Source organism: Sceloporus undulatus, chromosome 1 (genome assembly GCF_019175285.1).
Source record: "Sceloporus undulatus isolate JIND9_A2432 ecotype Alabama chromosome 1, SceUnd_v1.1, whole genome shotgun sequence".
Lineage (NCBI taxonomy): Eukaryota > Metazoa > Chordata > Lepidosauria > Squamata > Phrynosomatidae > Sceloporus > Sceloporus undulatus.
In genome coordinates this window covers 248,083,825-248,100,733 of record NC_056522.1, presented here as the reverse complement: position 1 = coordinate 248,100,733, position 16,909 = coordinate 248,083,825, and the positions used below count along the sequence as shown (strand labels likewise).

At 41.0% G+C, this 16,909-nt stretch overlaps 1 long non-coding RNA gene across 1 annotated transcript; it reads right to left on the bottom strand.

Annotated features, from left to right (window-relative positions):
* Positions 1 to 357: 357 nt before the first annotated feature.
* On the bottom strand, positions 358 to 10,521 carry LOC121917379. The gene is made up of 3 exons (XR_006101015.1): positions 10,386 to 10,521; positions 3,608 to 3,804; positions 358 to 645 (listed from the first exon to the last, which is right to left on the bottom strand). It is a non-coding gene; the product is annotated as an uncharacterized LOC121917379 (long non-coding RNA).
* Between the last annotated feature and the right edge of the window lie 6,388 nt (positions 10,522 to 16,909).

Here is a 16,909-nt window from a genome sequence, read left to right as displayed (position 1 = left end):
GAAATCATAAAGTGGGGAAAGGCTAGCAGGCTCTCAACCCTATGTGTTTAATCAGCATGCTTACTGAATGCCTGAAAAAGGGTTATGTATCTATCCACCCATCTATCTATTTTCTCTCAAAAGGATTATGACATAATATATACTTGGTAACCAAATCCACATGCGGATATATAGCTGACATTATTTGAACATGTAACTTTTATAGATTTGATTCTTCAAGCTCATCTTGCTTTCTTTAAAGGTGACTACAATAATTAAAGGAAAGTGTATTACAGAAATAAACATAGGATATTTAAGAGCTGAAGAACAAGATTTTTGGTTATGTTTTATTCTAATTTATTTTACATATACACAGGTAAAGCGGACAGAGTATCACCTGATCAGAGATTCCCTCCTAATTCTCTCTTAATTAAATTTTCCATGTTACAAAGAAAGTATAGGTATGTTTAATCACATATCTATTCACAAAATTAAAACAGATTATTAATCTAGTTAAACCACAGCATAAACATGCTCAGATGCAAAACTGGGACTATTCTTTCCTGACGTGATAGAATAAGCAGGCTGTCTTCCTGGACCATTTTACATCTCAGCCCCCCTAGCAACAAGATCCAAGATGGCAACATATGATTATGTTATTTACACCTAAAGATAGAAAAGAAATTGCATTAATCAAACTTTCAATAAATTTATCCAATTCAGAATCTGCAGGACTATTAAGAAAAAGACACACCTGCTTTTTCCTTTCCTGTAACCATGTGAAAATGGCAAATATGAGATTCTTTTTTTCTCTTTTCCCTTTTTTAAAGCCATACACAAATGATTGGGCATAACTAAAAAATATGTATTTTTTGGCGGGGGGAGCACAGAAATTTATTTTAATCAGTGGGGAAAATATGTAAAAACTATATGTACTAAAAATGCATTTAAAAGTGCATACTTTAGTGAGGAAAAGTACACTTGTCCCTCCTGATTCGCGGGTGAACCATTCCAGAACCCCTGGTGAATCGAAAATATCACGACTATTCAAGCCCCATTGGTTATAATGGCAGCACACTCCTGCGCACGCTGCAGAGGGTGTGCTGTGGGCACGCATGCCATTTTGTCCTTCCTTACTTGCCATCTGTGAAGGACCATAACCACTGACCCCAAGTCTGCAAATTGGGAGGGATGAGTGTACTTACCAAAATACTCATACGAATATCAGTGCAAGAAGAAATAAAGCAAACACCATGGACCCCAGTACAGAATAAGGACTTTAAGGAAATACAAGGAGGATTCAGAGAAATGAAATGAGTGGGGACTAGCATATTTTGACATCCCTGTTTGCAATTCTATCGCATTTGCTAACAGGCGTCTTGTTCTCCAACCCAATTAAGTAAAGGTACTTGGGTTTCAGCCATTTAGCCTTTTTAGAAAACAAAAATACCAGAAGACAGTATATCAGTGGGTCAGAGATTACCTCATGCTTCTCTCTTCAGTAAATTGTCAGGGATATTCCTAGATCTCCAGATTGGCAATGTTAGCAAAAAGGCTATGACAGATACATTTTATTGATCACAGTGTAAGATACAGCATGTAGAGAGCACAATCCAGCAAACTTTAATCACCGTGACTGAATTCCATTGATATCAATTGGACTCAGATTAGCCACCACTGGTACTAAAGTTATGGATACTGTTTCCTACATTGTGTCCATTAAAATATACGAGGTCCTAGTGTTAAAAGAACAGAGGATTATGAGAATGGAACAATTGGTTAATGTGGAGTACACAAAATACATTAGAGGACATTATAAAGTTTAAAAGTTTTCCTTACTAAAGCATTTCCTCAGAATGGGCTGGGAACCAGTAGTGGTTTGTGGACCCAGAAGGAGGGGATCTCACTCTGCCTGGTCTGCCCGTCTTCTATAGTGAAAATTCTATTTTTTGTTCACTTTCCCTTTATTAGCTTACTTGCTAATTAGTTTACTTGCTGTTCACCGCTATGATCTTTGGAATAGCGGTATATAAATAAAACAAATTATTATTATTATTATTATTATTATTATTATTATTATTATTATTTTGGTTATAGTCAAGTATAGGTGGTATCTGTTGCTGTTTGTTGTGTCTACTCAAGTCATTTCTGAACAAACCTATTGTGGGGAATTTTTGGCAAGATTTGTTGAGAGTTCTTCTCAGAAAGTTCTAATAATCTTTTATTTCTTGACAACAGTCTCCATTTTTATTAATTACTGAGCCAAGGTATGGACAATTTTTCACTATCTCAAATTATTCATTGCCTGTTTTAAAAGTTATGTGGTCATGATTTGTGTTTTCATAATGTTCAACCTGCCTCTGTACTTTCTTCCTTGAGTTTCTTCAGTCCATTACAGCTGCCAGACACCAGTTTAGGACAGTTTAGTTCCAAGTTTTTGTTATATTCTTCTAGCAATATGGTGTCATACAGTTCAACCCCCTGCCATGCAGGAAATCTCAATTAAAGCATCCCTGACAGAAGGCCATCTGTCCTCTGTTTAAAGACCTCAAAAGAGGGAGATTCCACCACATTTTGAGGGAGTGTGTTCCATTGCCAAACAGCTCTTACTGTCCTCCTAATGTTGAGGTGGAATCCCTTTTCCTGTAGCTTGCATCCATTGTTCTGTGTTCTAGTCTCTGGAGCAGCAGAAAACAAGCTTGCTCCATCCTCAGTGTGACACCCCTTCAAATACTTAAACAGGGTTATCATATCACCTCTTAACTATCTCTTCTCCAGACTCAACATACCCATATACCCTAAGTCACTCCTTATAAAGTATGGGTTTCAGACCCTTCACATATCTTAAGTCACATCACTAGGGTCGGTGTCACCTGGTGAGGTAACTCATGGTGTCACCCCCCCTCCATTACTACACCACACAGAAACTTTAATCATGGGTTTTGGACTATGTTACTCATTATCGCTTCCATATTACTGATTGCCATGGCAACTAGCAACTAGCAAAATTAAAATTGCACCTTTAAATTACAATATTATTGGTACAGCCTCAATGCATTTACATTTACAAAGTTTCATGGGGTTGAAATGAAATTTGGTAAAAGGTGATGTTTTAAATTTTAAAAATAATATATATATATTTTTAAAAAATGATTTTAATTAAAAAAACCTTTTTAAAAAATTAAAATATTAATTTAATTAAAAAACAACTACCACCAGTGCATTCTCCCACAGAGCCTCATCCCACTCACCCCATCTATTTTCGACCCAAACACAGGAGACACATTGCAACCATAATTTCAATGAGCCCAATGGACTCATTGAAATTGTGGTTGCACTGTATCTCTTCTTAAGTATGACTAAGCCTGGATCCAACCCCTATGTTTACCAATCAGTGTGTTTTCAGCCTAGAATGTTCCTTTTTGCTTAGTTAGATCTAGCTCTAACCCGATATTCAGTATTTTGAGAGGAAATCACCTGCAGGGAGACGAAGGAAGGAACAGGGTGATTTCTAAAATCTGAGACAGAAGCAAGCACTTTAAGGGTATTTAGTAAGATGAACATTCTGTCCTTATTAGGTCAATGTTAACACTTGTTGCTTGGTAGAAAAAAAAGTAGCTAGATTCACCTGGCAACCATCCCAGATCTACAGGTGTTTGTCTTTCTTTTGAAGCTCTCGCCTTAAGCAGTCATTAAAGATGCTGGTAACATTTTCCTGATCGAGACTCAGAAAAGGTCTTTGGGGGCTCATTATAGTCCATCTCAAAGGAGAGGTGAGATTTACATGTCCAACAAAGACATCTCTTGTTCATGTAGAATTCTGGACTGGAGAAGAATTGTCAGAATTAGAAGGGGGGGGGGGAATACAGGGGCCATCTAGTCTAACTCCTTGCCAAGCAACTACAGCATTCCTCAAAGGTGGCCATTCAATCTCTGTTTAAAGATGTCTACAGACAGAGAGTCCACCATCCTATGGGGCAATCTGTTTCACTTTTGAACAGTTCTTACTATAAAAAGGTATTCCTAATATTTAGTGGAACTTTTTTTTCCTTATAGCTTGAATTCATTGATCTATGTCCTAGTCTTTGGAGCAGCAGAAAACAAAGTTTGCTCCCTCCTCAATATGATATCTCTTCAAGTATTTAAATGTGACTATCATGTCACCCTGTAACCTTCCCTTCTCCAAGCTAAGCGTACCCAACTCCTTAAGCTGTTCCTCACACTTCTTCATTTCCAGACTGTTGGTCACCTTGGTTGCTGTTCTCTGGACACATTGTCAATATTTTTCTCAGACTGTGGTGTTCAGAACCATACACAGTAGTCCAGGTGAGATTTGACCAAAGCAGAATAGAGTGGCACTACTACTTCCCTCACTCTGTATACTACACTCCTCTTGATACAACCCAAAATTACATTGGCTTTTTAAGTTGCCTCATCATGTTGTTGACTCATGCTTAGCTTGGGGTCCACTAAGACCTCTAGGTCCTTTTAACACGAACAGTTTTCAAGCCAGGTATCACCCTTCCTATAGTTGTCAGTTTTATTTTTCCTGCCTAGATGTAGCACCTTACATTTATTCCTGTTGGAATGTATTGTGCTAGTTACCCCCAATTTTTCAATCTATTATGATCATTTTGAATTCTGTCCCTGGGGCATTAGCTATTTCCCCTGACGTGTGGTCATCTGCAAATTCTATAAGCATGCCCTCTTTTCCATCATTGAATTGATTGATATAGATATTAAACAGCACTAAACACAGGACAGAATTCTGAGGGACCTTACTCATCACTTCTCTCCAGGAAGAAGATCAACCATTGGCAAATATTCTCTGGATTTGGTCTATCAATCAATTACAGAACCTAACCTTAACGTGGCATAACCCACAGTTCACCAGCTTGCCTGAAAGAATATTATGGGAGACCTTGTCAAAAGCCTTACTGAAATCAAGATATGCTACATCCACAACACTCCCCTGATTTACCAAGCATGCAACTCCAGTAAAAATGAAATAAGATTAGTTTGGCATGACTAGTTTCTGAGAAACCCATGAAGATTCTTAGTAATTACAGCATTCTTTTTTATGTGCACACAGATAGTTTAATTATTCATTCAGGAAACCTTTCTGGTATTGACTGGTTGATATTTGCCTCCTTTTTAAATAAAGATGGGAACAACCTTTGCTCTCCTCCATTCTGCTGGGACCTGTCCTGTCCTCCAGGAATACTCAAAGATTACTGACTGGCTCTGAGAACACATCTGCAGGTTCCTTAGTATTCTTGGATGTAGCTCATCTGGATCTGCAGACATGAATTCATTGAAATGAGGTACTCATTTACTACCTCTTTTCCTGTTCTGGTCTTTAGTCATCTTACTGCATGATTTATTTTATTTTTACCAGTTAGAGCACTGTTTCACCATCTTTTCTATGCACTGGCCATACTTTTTGCATGTTCTTCCCCTTGCTCTGAACATAGACCCTCCAGAACCCGCCCCCCCAAAAAACCCTTTTCATTATTTTTAGCCTCTTTAGTAAGCCTTAAGATCATTCTGAGCTTTAGCTTTTCTGTCTTTCTCCCTATAAGTCTTGGCTACCCAACACTTAGAATAATTTGTACCCCAAGGTCCTTTAGCTTCCTCCCTAGAGCCTCCCAGTCTCCTTCAATATACGTATATCTTCAAGACTATATCTTACAGTATTATTTATCCCAGTGTGTATCAGAAAAAAGGGCTAATGGTTGGGAGCTTGCTCATAGAATCATAGAATCGAAGAGTTAGAAGAGACCACAAGGACCATCCAGTCCAACTCCCTTCCATGCAGGAAATCTAAATCAAAGCATCCCCGATAGATGGCCATCCAGCCTCTGTTCAAAGACTTCTAAGGAAGGAGTCTCCACTGCACTCTGAGGAAGGAGTGTGTCCCACTGTTGAACAGCCCTTACTGTCAGGAGGTTCCTCCTAATGTTGAGGTGGAATCTCTTTTCCTGTAGCTTGCATTCATTGTTCCGGGTCCTGTTCTCTGGAGCAGCAGAAAACAAGCTTGCTCCCTCTTCAATATGACATCCCTTCAAGTATTTAAACAGGGCTATCATATCACCTCTTAACCTTCTTTTCTCCAGGCTAAACATCCCCAGCTTGCTAAGTTGTTCCTCATAGGACATGGTTTGAGTCTTATCAACCCCTCTGTTAATTCATGTATCTTTGCCTCTAGGAGACAACATACTCTAGAGACATCTGATCAGGACCACACACCATCGCGTCTGTTCCTCTCAACAGCGAATTGCCTACTATCTACACTTCCATGTAATTTTTTGCTCATGAATCTATGCAGTCTGCTTCCATTGGCTGTCATGGTTTCCAGGATAGAAGTGGAATATAAAGATACAAAGGGCCCATTCAGACCTTTTACCCCAGTTCCTAAACCGGTTTAAAAGCTGGAATTTCTCACTCGTGCTGATTTTTACACTAACTGATCAGGGGTTTGCACACCAGATCCATGGCAAATCCCCCTTAGCGTGGTTGTTCTGAAAGCGGACTATTTCCTGTTTCTTTGGCCCCATTCTCACTGGCGGTTTTGCCCTGGAAGGAACTGGGGAGCTTCGGTTTCCCCCTCCCCGAATCCCTCCGGAAGCAAGTGCTCACTACCTAATCAGGGGTATTTTGCCCTGAATGCCCTCTTGAGAAATCGGGGGTTAAAATGAAGGCGCATGCTGTCAATCAACTTTCACTTCCGCAATCGTCATAGGTGATGTTTCCTGCACTCATTGGGGCATCTGCAGTGTGCTTCCCCTCTCCTTTTTTTTAAAAGGACCAGGCACCAAAATGTACACATTTTGTCAAATTTAAAAACCTCCTCTGTGTGTGTGTGTGTGTGTGTGTGTGTCTGTGTGTGTTATTGGTATTTGGGTCAGTGCAGGTTATGATCTGCCCTAGGCCCCATTTTCAACCCCAAAATGCAAGCTAATGCCATCTCTGCATCCTGTATCCCCCTCCTTGCCACTGCAAAATGCCTCATACACATGTAACAACAACAACAACAACAACAACAACAACAACAACAACAAAATTCCTCACCTCGGAAAAGCCAGAAAAGGAAGCAATGCCATGCATGCTTTTCCTAGGCTACCCCTTTGAGACAGTAGCAAAAGCATTCTGTGTATCAATTTTCCAGTTTGCCAAATTGGAAAGAGAAACATATTGTAACATTCGCATTATAGCATTCATTCGCATGCTTCAAAGCCTCTTGCAAAGGGCTCCTTTCAGCAAGGAAGCTAGGAAATGAAAGGGAAAGTGAACAAGCAGCTAGCCACATTCTATCTAAATATAGATCCACCTATTGCAAAAAACATGTGCGTAAACGGAGAAAAATAATTTTAAAAAATGAAAATCAAAGGGAAACGTTCTCTGCTGGCGACCAGAGCCTTGGCTTGCTGTGGCCCTCTGACCTGCCCTGAATTGACCCTTCCTCCATCTCACATTCTATCTATATACCTATTGCAAAAAACATGCACATAGACGGAGAAAAAGAATGTAAAAAAAAAATCAAAATCAAAGGGAAAAGGTCCCTGATGGAGAGCAGAGCCTTGTCTTGTTCTGGGCATCTGACCTGCCCTGAACTGACCCCGTCAGTCACCCCCTTTTTGCCTCCTGCCACCCTTTTGCCTCCTGTCAGATTCCCCTTTTTTGCATCTTTCCTCTGGCTCCTTTCTTCTCCTCTTCCTCCTTCTCCGATGAGGGGAGGGAATGCTCGCCCTCTGCCCGCCCTCTGACCTTAATCCCTCCCCTGAACTTGACCCAATCATGATCGGGGGCAAGTTCATATTTTGCGGAACCCGGTTTTTTTCAAAAAAGATGGATTTTACCCCGAATCTGGATGAAGCAAAGGGCATTTGCTTGTGCATGCCTCGAACTGGATTGTGACAGAATCGGGGCCAATATGAACTTCACGTGTTAGAATCGATTCCTGATCTGGGGTAAAGTATAGTCTGAGTGGGCCCTTTCTGAAAAAACCATCTCTTTCCTGCTGCCGGCAAATGAGAACTTTTTGCACATGATTGCCTGTATGGAGATTTTTGATTGTAATCCCGCTTCGATCCATTGGGAGAAGCAGGAAAATACAAATAAACTTATTATTATTATTATTATTATTATTAACTCAGCGCCCCGGTTCAACTTCAGGGAGGGATTTCGGTCAGAGAACGGGCAGTGGGAGGATCATGCCTCCCCTCTCGCAGGTCGCTTTGCAAGTGGCTTTTTCCCTTTTTTTCCTGATTCTATTTTTGACAGATTATGAGAAAGATGGATACATATATGGATACAATGTGGATGTGGATACATATATGGATACAATGTGAATGCTTTGTGCTACATTCGTGGGAGGGAAAGCAGAAGATACGAATAGGAGAGAAAGAGGGATTGCATTCTGGGAAACAGACAGAGGAAAAGCAGATGAAGTGAATGGGAGAGGGAAAAAGGTAGGGAAGCTGGGACAGGGGAGAGAAGAGGAAAGGAGAGAAAGAGAGAGGGAAGGTGAACATGGAAAGAGGGAGAGAGAAGGAAGGAGGGATAAGCAGCGAGAAAGCGAGGGAAGGAGGAGGGCAAAACAGAGGGAAAAGAGAAAAGGAAGGAAAGGAGGGGGCCAGGGAAGAAAGGGAGAGGAGGCTCGTGGCCTGGTGGTGCAGGTCTGGCTGCTTCTGCGGGGCCTCTGGTGTTGTGTCCAGTGGGGCTCCTGTTCTGTCAGCATGCAGGAGGCAACAGCAGCCCCCGCATCATTGACAGCCCTGGCCCATCTCAAGGAGGGAAGGCGGAAGCCAGCAGCTGGGTTCTGAGGCCCGCAGAGGAGAGGGAGCCCACGGGTGGCATTCCACGGACAGGATCTGCATGGCTCCTGAAGGTGGGAATAACCTTGGGAGGACAGGGGAGGGGGGAATGCCCAGGACTCTCTCCTCATTCTTTCCAGGAGGGAACCCCCAAAAGCTCCCCCATTTGGAGCATCACCCAAAAGCATGCAAACAAACTCCAACTCCCAGAATTCCATAGCAAAAAGCCGGACAAAGAGTTAAAGCAGGGAGGGAATCTGACAGTTGACAGAATATGCAAAAGCCCCCATTCTGTTGGCCAAAGGTTGTAGGAAACGTCACCTCTGACAAAAGCGGAAGTGAATTTGATTAACAGCAAAGGAGGCTCCATTTTTAAGCGGTACTGCAAATGTGAACTTTCAGAGGGGCAAATTGCCCCGATTGAGGTAAAGGGTAGTACGAACTTGTTTCCAAGCAGATTCGATCTGGGGAGACCCGGATCTGCCCAGTTCCATTCAGGGCAAATGGGCGAGTGGGAATGGGGCCCTAAACTGGGGCTTGGAGAGGGAAGTCCATATGTGCATATCTTCTAAAGGTCAGGGCTTCCCTCTCCCATCTTTGGGAAACTGGCTTTTCCAGTTTCACTTCTCCTGTACAATCTATTGAAATAACTTCACTGAACACTAGCCTGGGAAGGGAAGAAAGGTGCAGGGAGATGGACTACGATAAGTCTCTCTCTCTCTCTCTCTCTCTCTCATTGCTTTTTAAAAAGGCAAACTCTAAACTTCCAGATTAATCCAAAGAGAAGTATTCAGGGTTCACCCATCATTAGTAGTGATTGCTGATCGTATGTGTCTTTCTTGATATATCAGCAGCGGTCTTCCATCACAGACTTAGCTTATGTCAAGTTAGTGTATAACATTATTACACCAAAGTCAAAGCCAGTCAAAGCCAGGGTAAATGAAAAGCTACGTTTCTGAACTTTCTTTTCCAGAATCCCCAGTGCACCTCTGGCTTGAATGTTGTAGTCCAAAAGATAACCTTATCAAGTGCTGTGAAATATGTATATATTACCATAAAAGTAATAATTATTATTATTATTATTATTATTATTATTATTATTATTATTATTTATGAAATAGCACTGTGGCATAGCTACAGCAGCACCCTATTTAGATGTAGCAGCTGTAGTGGACCAGTTGGAATATGTGCCAGTGAAGCTTTCATGATGCTGACATGGATTTTTTTGGTGCCAGGTGAAACCCTATTACATGTATTTATATGTTGTTCAGAGAACTCTGGTTACTGGAGAACCAAGAAGTGTAATCAATCAATCAATACTTGAATTTAGATAGAGAATGAAAATTTTCAAATCAACATTTGGGGCAAATTCACTATTAGTCAAATCCTTCATCAAACCTAGATCCAAAGCTTGAAACTGTCACTTTAAAAAACAAAAAACACAGTATAAGCCAGTGATGTTGTTAGCTGGGGAATTCTGTAATGTCTAGTCCTACAAGTGACTTTTTAAAGTTCTTCCTAGACTTTATACTGCAAGCAGAATGTTTTAGCATTTCTTTAAAGAACTTATCTGTCAGTATCATTCTTTACCTTCTCATCAAAATCACTGGGTGAAACCTCCCCTCCATCTTATTGTACCAATATTTTCAGATAGCCATTTTCCCTCTCTTCTGTGATTCCATCTCCAGCCGCCTGGATCACCTCCAGATGTCTGGGAGAAAATACTAGGGGGCTGGGGAAAAGACAAAAATGTATTAGTAGCAGTTCAAGAAATCAGTGAGAAAGGTTCTGCTGACCTGCCCCCTCACTAAGACACTGTGACCCATAGACATTGGGAGGGGTGAGGGAGACATTTTGTTTAGCTTATTCCTTTCTCCTTTGACAGCTGACAAATCCCACAGGCCTGGGAGGCGATCCATCTTTCATCTGCCCATCAAGTACTTGAAGCAGAGAATGACACTGCCTTACTCTCCCTTTTCTCCTAAGTCAAACTCTCTCCCTCTCCCTCCTTCTCTCTCTCTCTCTCTCTCGTGTACTGTTTGGAACTTGGGAAAATTCAATTTCCTTCCTGCCTTCGGCTTCAGCACAGGCTCTTGTCTGCTTTGCACCTGCTCCTTGCAGCTGCAACTCAAGACTCTGGTAAAATACTTTCTGTCCTGCCAAACAGAGGGCTAAGTGAACTCCCTCCCCCCTGCTCTGATGCTAACATTTCATTTCATATTTGCTTTGCTGCTTTCTTCATTAACACCCTTGTTCCTTGCCTTTCTTTCTCCTGGGCATTTGCCTCTTAGCCGTCCTCTGTGTTCATGGTTGTTGTGATCTTCCAGCATCAGTGCTTGGGGCTTTTGCAGCTTGTTCTCTCAGTTCCTTCCTTTTGCCCCCAAGGTGAGATTATGTTTCTTGCCAAGCATTTGCTAGGAGGTTCCTCAGAGTCAGGATTTCCAAAGAGAAACTCTGCTCCCGTGTCTCCCCACATGTGTAGCTTTGCTGAATTAACATCAGTTTTGCCTCAGTAACTGTGAGGTGCTCAGTAATGAGAGAAATGTTAACTTGCACTGAGACCCAGATGTCTAAGAGACCCAAATGTCTGTGATCTAATTTCATAAGACTATATGAAAAAGAGAGGTTATAGATTCCTTCTCTTCTCTTCTTTTCCTCTTTCTTCTTCACAGTATGATGTTGAACTTCAACATATTTTGCAAAAGATTTTAAAAAATATTATTGAGATAATAAAGGTTAGTAAATGAAACAAGATACAAAAAGCTGCACTATTCTGTTTGATGTAAAAGAGGTTTCTCCCTCATCCTCAGTTGTAACTGAAGAAGTTATTTGATGCTATAATACCTCTTCCTCTATAAGGTGAGATGTTATGTTTGTGAAAGAACTTAGCTTTTTTAACACTGAAAAGTTTATTGTCAGCACAGTAATACAGGTGCACCTCAGTTAATAAAGCTTCTGCCAAAGAAGCTCCTTTTAACAGTCCTTTTATGCCTTCCCTGCCCATCTTTCTTCCTTAACCTCTGTCTAGCTGGAATTATTATTATTATTATTATTATTATTATTATTATTATTATTATTATTACCAGCCTTGGAAGAACTGAGAAGGACAGCTGGAGACAGCTGGGTACCTAATATGACACCTGGTCTGGACCATTTTTTAATATAATAATAATAATAATAATAATAAATTTCTATTGCCCGCCAGGCAGGATTACAGCAGTCAGCAAATTTCAACAATAAAAACATATTTCAACAATATTAAATACATAGCATAAAATATATATATACATTACGATCAATACAATACAGCTGGTTGACTCTCCGTAAAAAACATACAATACTGACAGAGGTGAGAATTTTACAGCAGGTTTGGTGGGTAGGCTTGCCAGAAGAGCTCCATCTTCAGTGCCTTAATACCTCTCTCTTCTACAGCCTTTTTCAGGTTTGGCGGAGCTGCTGACCAGGGGGCAAAGGGCTACAACTCTCTTTACCACCCAACCAATAAAGTCCTCAGACATGGAAGGCAGCCCAGTCGTATCAGAAGGTGAGAGTGGGCTGCTCTTGCTGCCCCACAGCCTTTCTGGGTCTGGTGGATCTGCTTGCTAGGTGGGAAAGGGAGATTTCTCCTGGTTTGGGAAGTATATTGATGAGGCAGGAGAGGCAGAGAAGGCACGCTGTTGTGGTTGCATCCACTTTACACTGCATGACTTCTGTGATCTCGGAACTGCTGTGGCAATGTTCATTCACATGTACATAATTGTGGAGAAAAAAATGATATTGATGGCTATTCACACATATTTCCCATTAATGAAAAGTAGTGTCACTAACACTCAGACAACAGGACACATTCAGAACAGTAACAAGGCCATGTGATCCTAAGTGGAAACAGACACTATCAGTCAGCTTGAACTCTATTTCCAGAGCCTTGTGAGGTATGATTCTGTTCTGTGCCTTCTCATTGAAGATATAAATTTTAAATACATTGGCCATAGATGGCTTGGGGACACCATATTTGACAGTGCACCCAAAATAATATTCAGACAGATACAATTCCGTGCCTTTTTATAGAGGAGGTGCCACATAATGTATGAGTGTATGATCTGAGGTATCCCAATGTTTATTGCGGGGTGCACGACGCCAGTTTTTCTTCCTCTCCGTAGTTGTTGGCTGCTGTTAGCATGGGGGCATTCTGTTTGACCTGGTTTTCATATATTAATGAGTCACTTCCTGTCTGAGCTCACCTTTCTCCAAACCTGGGAAGCACTCTTTGCAAACATATGGAGCCTAATGGAGACTCCTTAGGAGGGTGCCTAGAGGTGTCCCGGGTGTTCACCTCATCTGTCTTATTTTTAGGTAAGTGGGACAGTTGTGGAGGGAGAAAGCCCCTTTGCCTCAAACTAATATTGCAACATTTACAATATTGTTTCCTTTACTACTTTTATTGTTTTCATACTGTGATTTCTTACCCAGCATCACTAGAACTAATATAGGCAAATTAAAGTTGTCATAGGGTTTCCAGCTGAACCGTGGAAGATCTTGTAGCGCACATTCATACTCAAATGTGCAACTGGTGTTTTTGTATTTTTAACATGAAAAGCTGCACTGTGAGGGGTGATTGAAAATGGAGAAGGAGTTAGGAAGGCAGTCCTTTCTCCTTTCACCACATTTGATTCTAAACTCTCCAGAAGTATGCCCTCCTCCAAAGAAGGGTTTCAAGAACAATACGTGCAATGTGAATTAACTAAAAGATATACTCCTTCCTCCATCTACATATAATTTCTCTACTATCAGTTTCCCTCTCCCAGGTAATATTTGCAGTGAATACTAAAGTGAACAGGTCTCTGTGTAATTTGTAGTAGGACACTCAGCTTCTAACTTGAAGCTCAAGGTCCTTACAAAGGCCCTGTACAGATCGGCACTTTGGGCTGGCTGGGGGGTGGAGTTGGGGTGTAGTGTCTCCACAACCCATGCCCTGGCTCTGCCTAGGGTACCATGACGCCATGTATCTCTCCACACAGCGTGCAGCATCACAGTGCTCTTCTGGTGCTGTGTGCATATGACGCAGCACCGAAGGAACCCCATAGAGCCGCACTGCCGTAGCTATGGCACCCTTTCCAGGGCACAAAAAGGAGCTGCTTTTTGCAGCTTCATTTCATGCCCTGGAAAGGTTGGATCGAGGCTGTGGTGTGTGGTTGCTGTGGCCCCCAAAGTTTCTTTAAAAGAACAGATGCATAAGTAGAGAGCTTCAAATTCCTTGAAGTGAATCAACAGTACATGGATCTATTTTCCCCTCTTGCCTATGGTCATATACCCTGTTTTTGATTTTATTTTAACATGTATAGATGTGAAAGAACATCCATTTCCTTCATCCCAGCCTGTAATCTGATAAATTCTGTGCAGCATGCATGTATACATTTGTGTTTTTCATCCTATGCCTGAAACATTCAGTTTGCATGGGTGTACTTTGCTTTAGCAGTGTTCTGAAAAACATGCTTTATTATTTACCCTTTGTTGCATATGTGCCTTCATTTCATGTCTCCTAAATCCCCTACTGAAATCTCAAGAATTTCAGAATGTTACAACTATGTTTTGTCTGGCCACCAGCTGGTTCCAAATAGAATGTGTCTCACATCTCCCAGTTATTTCAAACGTATGCCCTCCAAGTTAGTAGGCCCCTGTGGCTGTGTGAGAGATTTGCTCAACAGATACTGCAGGACCCCTCTGGAGTCTGTTTCTGTCACCAAAACAGAATTATTTATGTACCATCCATAAAGCCACAATACAGCTGCTCCTGGCTCAACACATAAGCAAACGTAATTGCTTCACAGGGTGTTCCTTTCTTGGGCCATCCAACACTAATCTGGACATCTGCAGAAACTGTTCCATATGGATTCTTTCTATTCAGCCATTAGACTATCAAGTTAAAAAAAGTAGTGGTGTTGGAAATTCAAAAAAGCTTATATTATTTTCTGCAGGTCACTTCACATGTTCCACATTAGTATAGAGAAAGTGTTTCTGTGTAAGAAAAAACCAAATCAAACATCAAAATGCTGTTCAGATTGTTATATGCAATAATATTAGATGCATGTATGTACGTCAAAATATCTACATGGCAGTGGGAAGTTATGATTGGTTGGATGTCTTATCTCTGAAATATATGTACAGTATAAGCATGAAATTGACATTCCTAACTACATATTAGTGCAGGAGATAAAAAGCCAAATTACTTGAGCATTCCTAAGGAGATTCAAGGAATTCACACTTCACCAGTTCACTTACAAACTGAGCTTTGCATAACAACGGTATACACTTTTGACTATTGTGAACTTTAAAAATATGGAGACAGAATAAAACAGATAGCAAATTGGGTGATGTCAGGATGTGACTTCCTTGCCTGCCATTCGTCTAGTGTACTTCCATATCTTTTGCCTCACATTCACCTAGTTACATATGCACATACTTGTACCCTCGTCACTCACTCACTCTTACCAAGTTATCATTTGGGCTGCCCCAGTAATGTGTGAAGGCATCTCAAAATATTCAGCCTTTTTTTTCTGATTTTTTTTTTACATCAAAAAGGGACATGCATGTCCACAATTGTCTGCCGAAAGACTACATAGGTCCAAAACACACTGCAGAAATAATCCAGTTTGAGGCCACTTTAACTGTCCCAGTTCAGTGCTAGGGAATCCTGAGAATTAAAATAAAAGTATAGTGTCTAGATCAAGGGAAGTAATAGTGCCACTCTATTCTGCTTTGGTCAGGCCCCACCTGGAATACTGTGTTCAGTTCTGGGCACCGCAATTTAAAAAGGATGTTGAGAAACAAGCGTGTCCAAAATGGTAAAGGGCCTGGAAACCATGCTCTATGAGGAATGACTTAGGGAGCTGGGGATGTTTAACCTGGAGAAGCAAAGGTTAAGAGGTGATATAATAGCCTTGTTTAAATATTTGAAGGGATGTCATATTGAGGAAGGAGCCAACTTGTTTTCTGCTGCTCCAGAGAACAGGACCCGGAACAATGGATGCAAGCTACAGGAAAAGAGATTCCACCTCAACATTAGGAAGAGCTTCCTGAAAGTAAGGGCTGTTCGACAGTGGAACACACTCCATCGGAGTGTAGTGGAGTCTCCTTCCCTGGAGGTCTTTAAACAGAGGCTTGATGACCATCTGTCAGAGATGCTTTGATTTAGATTTCCTGCATGGCAGGGGGTTGGACTGGATGGCCCTTGTCGTCTCTTCCAACTCTATGACTCTATGATTCTATGAATTGTAGTTTATTGTGGTGACAGAGCTCTCTGAAAGAGAAGCTAAATGTCTCACAAAACTACAGTTCCCAGAATTCCCTAGCATTGAAACAGGGTAGTTAATATCAATCTCAAACTGCATTTTTTTCTGCAGTGTGTTTTGGACCATTGCTATGTCTGTTCTAATGCTGGTAAATCCTTTGACACTCTTGTTATTTTCTCTTAGTCCTAACTCTGTGATTCCACCGCGTTTTTGAATCTGATGAGGCAAAAAGGCTAATTAGCCATTTTAGAATGACGCTGTGACATAACTGTGGGCTAATATAGCCAGTTCAGAGTACAGGCCATTTTTTCCTCTGATATAACATGGACAAAACTTTACTTATATTTATTAGCTCTCTAAATGGCTGAAAGAGACTTTTTAAAAATATTTGAGAATGGGCTTTCAAAGGTGGAAGACATTTTTGACTCTGTCTTATAACTAATAATAATAATAATAATTAATAAACTAGTTGTGTTGATATAGCAAGAAAATCTCTGTCCTCTTGGCATAACCTTTTATTCTGTTGCAGCTTTTTAATACGTAGAGCCAATTTTTAACAATAACAATCATTGCCACAACAAGATGATGACTTGAGTCTCCTCTCACTGTAATCAGTATCAGTTCAAGAACGACAAGTATTGTCACAGATTCTTTCATTCCACCACTTTTTCCAGTGGGTAATTGCTTTCCATGCAGGATCCTGGAGTTTGATGTAGCTCCAGCTTCAGTAAACGTATGCTGTTGTAACAGTTGATGTTTCAGTGAATGTGAGCTATTTGACTGTCTCTTCACTTGCACTATGACTAAATGGAAGCAGCTGTGGCT